The sequence below is a fragment of the Nicotiana tabacum genome, chromosome 18 (assembly GCF_000715075.1).
Source record: "Nicotiana tabacum cultivar K326 chromosome 18, ASM71507v2, whole genome shotgun sequence".
NCBI classification, from domain to species: Eukaryota; Viridiplantae; Streptophyta; class Magnoliopsida; order Solanales; family Solanaceae; genus Nicotiana; species Nicotiana tabacum.
The window spans coordinates 53,147,235-53,156,452 of record NC_134097.1 but is presented as its reverse complement, the minus strand read 5'-3'; the positions used below and the strand labels follow the sequence as shown (position 1 = coordinate 53,156,452).

General features: G+C 35.8%; 1 long non-coding RNA gene across 1 annotated transcript; it reads left to right on the top strand.

Annotated features, from left to right (window-relative positions):
- The first annotated feature begins 525 nt into the window (after positions 1–525).
- LOC107814524 (uncharacterized) lies at positions 526–8,794 on the top strand. Its single transcript, XR_001654566.2, has 2 exons — positions 526–1,034; positions 8,533–8,794. It is a non-coding gene; the product is annotated as an uncharacterized LOC107814524 (long non-coding RNA).
- Positions 8,795–9,218: the final 424 nt, after the last annotated feature.

Here is a 9,218-nt window from a genome sequence, read left to right as displayed (position 1 = left end):
GGTTGGGTTAAAAAACCTGTCTAGTCGTTTTTTGTCTAAATACTCTTCGTGTTTCCAGTCAAAGAGGGGCAGCTGTAGACATGTGATTTTTGACCCTCCCTGAGATTTTTTATATTTTAGCATGTAAATATTTAGTTTAGGCCTAATATCGCTATTTCAACTAATTTTGACTCTTTTACTTTATTTTATTACAAAAAATAAAAATTACAAAAAAAAAATTGGTTCGTTAATGTTTTGTAGTCATACAATTTTACTAAAATTCTTATTTTTAGTATAATCTTTGAAAAAATACAAAAGATAAATTTTATCCCCATTTTGGTACATAAGCTAAGATTAACTAGAAAGTTTATAGATTTTTACTTCTTAAAAAATAGAAAGAATTAAGCTTAGGCTTATTGATTTGTCTCTCTTGAATTTAAGTACTCATCTAGCCCAATTTTAAGCCCAAATTCGGATAGCCCATTTCCCTTAACCCTAAGCCCCTTCCCATAAATACATGACAAAGCTAAAGAAAAGGGAGGAAGAAAAATAAATAAAAAACCTAGACCCCTAAGACTTTAGCTATCAGCCATTATTCTAAAGCTGGCACCCCAAAAGAAAATCAAGGAAGCTTCTTTCTTCTTCATCTTGGACAAGACCAAAAATCAAAAACACCCTGAAGAGGACCTACTTCCGAAAAAAGGCTTGAGAGCACTCAAAAATTGGAGACTCTCGTCTCTCTATTATACACGCCGGCGGATTCCCCTTCCCCACCTTCAGACTTCAATTTTCTTTGTGTTTTCAATTGGAAAACAAACACAACACGCACGCACACATTGGAAAAGGAGGACAGATTTGGGGGGAAGAGAATAAGATTTAAGAAAATTTGGGTTCAAAAATGGTGTCAGGTTGAAATGGGTGTCCGATTTGGAGTGTCTGTTTGAGATCGATTCTGGGTTCCGGTTTCATCTTGCTGCTGTATTTTTATCGGGCTTTCTTCTTGGCAAAGCAATGTGGAAATTTTCTTTACATATCAAATAAGAAGCACTTAACAGGTTCATTTTGTTATTCCTTTATATTAATGTAGTTTATTATATTTGTTAATTTATTAGGTGGTGATTGTGGCTGCTTGTTTCTCCTTTAGCTTCTACTGGTGAAACTTTCTTATTGGTTGAGTGAATAGGCAATTATATTTTCATCCTTTGGAGTTGAATGATTTCGAAAATTATGTCCATGATAGTTTGCCGTAGGAGTTCCAATTTTATCATTTGAATCCACTTCTTTGCTCGACTAAATTTCTCTATTACTCGTTTGTGATATTACTAGATCTAGTTTGTGGTATAGACTTGGTGTGTTGCTAAAATAAAAAAAATCTGCTATTTGAAGGGGTCATAACGGTGACATTGAACATGTAAACGAATTAGATTTTAAACGTTTTGCTACTTCTATTCTTGTTTTAAACGAGAGAGAGGGCTTAAATCTGCTCTTTTGTTTTGTTTTTTTCTTGTTTTTTGCTAATATCATAATCTACTAATTCACTTCAATTTTGTTTCTTTTTGTTGAGTTTAACTGAATCTTTAGTTCTATTGACTGGGAAATATTTCAGTTTAGCTCAATTGCTGTTTAAACATAGTAGAAAATAGTTGATCGTTTTTTGGGTCAATTAGTTCGTAAGTGTGTCTAATGGACTTGAAATTCTTTTGGATCTTTTTTAGAAGTTTAATTTCCTTCATTGATCATTTTTCTTAGGCAAACTTTTAGGTACGTAATTAAATCATCACAATTATGCGTACGGTTTCCGTGGCTTAGTTGTGATACCTAATCTCAAACTGGTTTTAAATATGAACATCCGTAGTTAAATGTTTTTCCTTTAATAAAATTGAGGTGTGACATCCAATCACCTAGTCTATGGCCCTCATGTATATACAAGATTAGAATGGGAAATGCCTTGAACTTTCGTAGCTTGCTTTAGGCGCGTTAATTAAATAATTGTGATAGCTACGGGTACGAATCCCGTGATGTAGTTATGACGCTTAACTACTAAAATTCGGGGGTACATTTATGTGACCCAGCCACAATTTAATCTTGTTAATAAAATAAACTTGTTGTGAATCGTGGGTACGGTTCCCGTTACATGATTCGGAACGTGTAATCAAATAATTAGTTGTATAACAATTGGATTATTAAAAGCGATTTTAAAAGGAATAAATGCACATAGGTTTTAAAATGTTTTAAAATTAAATAAGTAGGCCAATATTAACAGTTGAGCGACCGTGCTAAAATCGCGGAACCCGGGAATGCCTAACACCTTCTCCCAGGTTAACAGAATTCCTTATCTGGTTTTTGTGTTTTGCGGACTGTAAAACAGAGTCAATCTTTCCTCGATTCGGGATTTAAAACCGTGACTTGGGACATCATAAATTATCCCAAGTGGCGACTCTGAATTTTAAATAAAATAATCTTGTTTCGATTGTCACTTAAATTAGAAAAAAACTCCCTTATATACTCCCTCTCGGGGTGGTAAAAAGGAGGTGTGATCTAATCTTGCAGGCCGAGTTGCTCCACGCTCCTCGATCGGATGATATTTTTCGAGCTACCTGGATCCGCTAAAACACGCTTAACTTGAACTTTATTTAATAAGATAGAAATTACCAAAGCATCGTTGTGAGGTTGAGAAATTTCTTCTACCTCCTCGTCATTGAATCACATGGTGCCTTCTGGCACATAGTTTCGGGTTCGTTTCTCCCTAGTAATTGATACCTTAGTGCGATTGAACACGGGCCCTTGTGGAATATCGACCCCTCCAATGATCATTTGAATTACTTGTTGTGGCTCCTCATGTTCATCTTTCCTGTTGGTGTCCCTTTCCCTGAAATGATTCTTGGTTCGATCACTTAGGAATTCTCGAAGGTGGCTCTCTTGAATAAACGGGTTACCTCCTCTCTCAATTTCCTGCAATCCTCAGTCATGTGACCATGCGTGCCATGATACTTACATATCAGATCGGGGTTCCTTCGGGAAGGGTCGGTCTATATGGGTCTGGGCCATCTGGTATCTTTGATTCTTCCAATTGCCGATACAATGCCTAACACATCGACACTAAAATTATACTCTGATAATCGAGGTGCCTCTACGGAGTCGGCATACTTATCAAAACCATTTTTGCTCGTGAGTCCCCGAGAATTCTGTCCTCGATCGTTTCTCCGATCGTTCCAGGCAAAATTGTATCCTGGACCACTATTCCTGCGATCTGAGTTGTATGGTTGATATCAGTCTATGTTCGATCTTGGCTACCTGTCGATGTCCCTCTGATTTTTGGCGGCTGACCTGTTTGGGTGCACTAAACCGGAAGGAGCTCTTAATTGGTCATCCTTGACCCTGATCTTCGATTGGTACCGATTGTGTACATCTGCCCAAGTTACGGCCGGATACTCGATCAAATTTTACTTCAACTGACTTGATGTTATCGAACTTCGTTCATTCAATCCCTGAGTGAAAGCTTGAACGGCCCAATCATCTGTGACTAGCGGCAACTCCATGCGTTCCATTTGAAATCGGGATACAAACTCCCTCAACATTTCATTATCCCTCTATCTTACTTTAAAAAGGTCTGATTTCCTTGTCGCAACCTTTATGGCTCAGGCATGTGCCTTTACGAAAGAGTCCGCCAACATGGAAAATGAGTCAATGAAATTCAGTGGTAGATTGTGGTACCAAATCATGGCTCTCTTCGATATGGTTTCCCCGAACTTTTTCAATAAAATAGATTCAATCTCATTATCTACCAAATTGTTACCCTTGATGGCGCATGTGTAGGAGGTGACATGCTCGTTGGGATTGGTGGTCCCATTGTATTTAGGTATATCCGGCATACAAAACTTCTTTGGAATGGATTTCGGACCCGCAGTCAGAGGGAACGGCTTTTGTACAAATTTCTTTGAATCCATCCCTTTCAAAATTGGTGGTGCCCTCGATATCTAATCAATTCGGGAGTTGTATGTTTCTATTTTTTTTATCATTAGCTTCGATTTTCTTCTCCCCAGACTCAATTGTTTTGGTGAGCTCCTCGAGCATTTTCATTATTGCAGGATCGATCCCCGAATTTCAATCTATCTTGCACTGGCCCGGTACGACGAGTGATTTCTAGCTCGACCCCACTAGGAAATCTATGTTGATTTTGTAACTGAGCAATAGCGGCATGCTAAGCCTGTAGCATCTCGAATATCACTTGGAGACTAACTCCTCCGTCTCCTCTGACCTGTGTACCTTGGCCACCAGATCGGCTTTCTCTGTGTATACTCCCTTCGGGATCCGCACCTAGGTCCGTATTTAAAGCAACGTGCAAACTGACATCGACTGGGTTGGCAATCGGTGCTCCCTCGAGATTAGCCTATGGCACCTCGGCTCCTGGAGCAATTACATTATCATTTTCCCCATGAAACTCGTGACCATCTTCACCATGTGTGGGTGCGTATTGTGAGTTTGACATGTTTTAACCTGAGAGCAAAGATACTTGACAAGAATAAGCGTAAAATAATGTGTGTTATCAGAATCAGCACCGAACAAATCACTATTATCCTTAGCCTCACGGTGGGCGCCAAACTGTTTACCCTCGAATTCGGGTAACAATTAAACTTATATTGTGCTTTTAAAAATATGTGATTTCGTCCAATACCAATTGATAGGCAAGAAAGTATATGAATAAATTAGAGAATAAAATAAATCAAACCAGTATGCGAACCAGGTCTTGACCTAGATTTGAGATAGTCTCGAGGTGGAACAATAAAAAGAGTGAAAGATAAAGCAACTCTGATGAACGATAAGTGAAATAGCTGGAAAGTAGTTAGTGTATATATTCTTATTAGTGAACAAAAAAATGATCCTTACAAATGAATGGGATCCCTTTTTATATAATAGAGGAGTCTTAAACAAGGTACACTTCTAATTATAGTAGGAAGCCACATTAATATCTGATTAACCACCGTGGATTGATCCATTCCGAGATTCACGCTACGATCCTCGATCAATTTCGGATATCTCGCCTTTTCCGTTACCAAGCTATACCAATGTCACTCGGAGTCTATCTCTTTCTGGCCACGATTGACGTCAACTTTGGTCCAAAAAGTGGCTTCGATTCAGGACTCGACGTCCTAGCTCCTCGACACGACATTCCCATCTCGAGCAAAGGATGAAATCGGGTAGCCCCGATTTCTACCGTATACAAGATGAACATGCGAAATCCCCTTTCCCCCAACTCTGACAAAATAAAAGCAAATTTGAGAAATGTATATACTTCTCGATAATGACAACAGATGCATCGACTAAATTACCTGATGGTACTGTTTCAGTTGGAAAAAATAATTAGTAACAGTATAATGTAGTGGTGTATAAAGGAAATCGATAAATAGCACCAAACTGATAATCCGAGTTGAACCGAGAAAAAAATTCGACTATGGTTTGATTTGATTTGGCTTGGTGTTAAAAAAATCAGACCATAATTGGTTTGGTTTGGTTTTAACTAAAAAAAGGTCAAACTGAAACCAAACCAACCCGACATTACATGTATACAAATTTTAAAAATATTTTAACATAAAAATAATTATTGTAATATAATTTATAAATATAATTTAAACTCTTTAATAGTTCTCTCTTTTAATGTATTATTTCAAGCTTGGAATTAAAACTTTTGAATGATCAAATATGTTTTATTGCCCATATAAGTTAGTAACTCAAATAAAGCCCAAAGCAAAATCAAATCAATATTAATGCTGACAAAAAAAAATTCTATTCAATACTAGAAATGACAATAGTATTTGGATATTTATTTTTTTAGTTTCACATTGATTTAGATAGTGAAAATGCATAACTCAGATTTAATATTATTTAGTCATGTAATTAATACTTAGTACTTATTAGTCATACTTATTTTAACATGACTTATAGCATTTTTGGCCAAGCTTTCTTTTGGCCAAAAGTGTTTTTTTGGCCAAAAGCACTTTTGGCCAAAAATTGAGGTGTTTGGCCAAGCTTTTGGAAGGAAAAAAAGTGTTTTTGAGGAGAAGCAGAAGCAGAAAAAAGTAGCTTCTCTCCAAAAGTACTTTTTTGAGAAGCAATTTTGAGAAAAATACACTTAGAAACACTTTTTTAAAGCTTGGCCAAACACTAATTGCTGCTCAGAAGTGCTTTTCAAACTAATTAGCCAAACACAAACTGCTTTTCATCAAAAGAACTTTTGAAAAAACACTTTTGAAAAAAAAAAACACTTCTCAAAATAAGTTGATTTTTGCAGCTTGGCCAAACGGGCTATTAGTACTTTTAGATTGTGTTTATTTTTATTATGGATTATTAATTAGCAATATTTATTTTATGTGATTTGTTGAGCATTTTAGTATAATCATGACTCATCTAACATTATTTTATATAATTTTATTGGCAATATCTTATATAGTTTTATCCTACTAGGACCCAAGAAATATTAAAGCATAAATTATAAATTTTATGCTGTGATAATTTTGTCTGAAAAAAATCTAAAACCCCGAGAAAAACAGTGATTGAAAAAACCAACTTTTGTTGGTTTGGTTTAGTTTGTAAATTTAAAAATTCGAGACAATTGATCTGGTTTGGTAATTGAAAAATCCGAACTAACCCGGCCTATACACCCCTAGCAATGCATTAATAGCTCACGAGCTCCAATATTTTTATATAAAAAGCCAAAAAATTATTATAAAATATGTATCTATCAATTAAAATATAATCATTCCTTTTCAATGCATCTTCTAGTACAGTTAGACATTCAAAATTCATGATTCGCAAAATTTTGGAAATAAAATTTGCTGCAATTTCTAAAATGATATAAAATTTTAATCTTTTAGTTGACATATAATTTTAGTACTTTATGATGAAAGAACTTTCACAATTTATAAGTAACAAACTCTATGTAATTATTTAAAAAATTAATGAGAATATGCATTGCAATAATTCTTCGTCGTCTTAATATAAATGTTAATATATATTTACAGACCCACTTTAAATGTTTACTGATACAACTCATAAATATTAAAATATCGATTATTGCTCTATCGTGCCTAATAGACCTAGCAAGTGTACGTGTAACGATCCGATCAGTTGTTTTGAGCCATAGCATTCCGTTCAGCGATTTAAGGTCTTGAGTTACTTCATATTGTGTATTATGACTTGCGTGTATAGTTGAATTGGATTTTCAGTTGTTTCGGGATTGAATTGGATGAGTGGTTCTCTTTCTAGAAGCTTAAATTGGAAATATTGACTAATGTTTGACTTTTATGAAAACGACCCTGCAACGGTATTTTGATGGTTCTGATAGGTTCGTATTGTAATTTTGGACTAGGGCGTATGCCCACAATTTAATCTGAGGGTCCCTAAGTTGATTTGGCCTATTTTGCCGAAGATCGGTAATTTGAAGGTTTAGAAATTCCTTAGGTTTGACCATGGTTTGACTTTATGGCTATTGAGTTCGGAATTTGATTTTGAAATTTGGAATAGGTCCTTTTTTTATTTGGAACTTATCCGTAAAGTTTGGCGTCATTCGGAATCAAACTCACGGTTGTGTTTTAGAAGTTCTTGAGTTTCATATAAATTTCATGTATTTTGGAGGTCTGATTCATGGTTTCGGATGTTATTTTGATGGTGTGATTGTGCGAGCGAGTTCGTGTTATATTTTTAGACTTGTGTTTATGGTTGGTATGAAGCTCTGAGGACTTGGGTGAGTTTCGGACGCGTTTCGGAGTGATTAAAAGAGTTTTAGTATTGTTGGTTTTTGCACAGACGCTTCAGGTCTCGCAAATGCAAGATTTTATTGTGTTGTTTTCAATGTGCTATTCCATGACTTTGATCTTACTTGTTGACTTGATCTATGATAGTACACTTGCACAATCATATATCGTAATATCAGTTCAAGATAATTCTTGTCGTCCATTGATCATGTACGTATATTCTTGTATATCGGTTTTTTGTTTGAGGACTGGACTGTTGGCACGTGAGTAGTCCGTGCGAATATGAGATATTGTTACTATTAGCACGTGAATTGTCCGTGCGGATATGAAGCTACTGTTATTGTTATTAGCATGTGGGTTGTTCGTGTTACACGTACATTGTCCGTGCAGTTGTGATTTATAAAGTGAGCACGAGATGTCGCGTGATTATGATTCGTGAGTTGGGATTTGTGAAATGATGGTATTTTGGTATGATTCTTGTTGTACATTTTATGTTAAAAACGGTTGTGGTTCTTGTCTTTCTTATTTCCTTCCATTCGTATTTTGGTTGTACTTGATTGCCTGTTGTCTTTACCGCATGTACTCTCTTGGTGACAATTGTTGCTTTGCTACCGTTGTTAGCCTTGTACTAATAGATTGATTAATTGTCCTTTAACTGCCTTTATCTTTTCATTGTTAGATTTTCTCAATATCCTGCACATGTTTCTTTGTCTGGTCGGTATTTTGATCTGACCTTATCACTATTCTACCGAGGTTAGGCTTGATACTGTTAAGCTTGCTGCACATTTTTGTACAAATTCAGGTACCTCGGAGTGTGCGGGTCATCAGTTAGTTGATTGTGAGCTGCTGTGGAGACTTCAAGGTATACCTGCCATCCTATTCGCAAGCTCCGGAGTCGCCTTCTGTTGTCTTTATTTACCGCTGTTTATTTCTATTCCGGAACAGTTGTACTTACAGACTTTTCTAGTGAACTCAGTAGAGCTTATGACTTGTACAACCGGTTTTGTGATATTATACATCTATTGTGGTTGTTGGCTATATAGAATTTTCTGGTTCTTGTTTAATAGTTGATTGATTTAAATCTGTTAATATCCTAGTTTGTGGTAGGCTTACCTAATCTTTGAGATTAGATGCAATCACTACGTCCTGACGATGGAATTTGGGTTCGTGATAGTAAGCCTAGTACTTAGTATATCACCAGTAATTTGTGCTCATTTCGATTTGATACTTTCAAAAGATCAACACTCTAATTATCTCTACATAAAGGTTCTTTCAACCGTTTAAAAACTTTTCTTTTTTGTTTCCAAAGGATCAGAATCTTAACTTATTACAACAATTGCTTTTCGACCAGGATATGAATAGACATTTAGGAATCTTAAAATGTTTAACAACCAATCGAAAACCAACTTTGACTTGTATTTAACAACCAATACTCGTCGTTTTGTTGTCTATCAGCCAAACTCTAACTTGGCTACAATTTCCTGCATT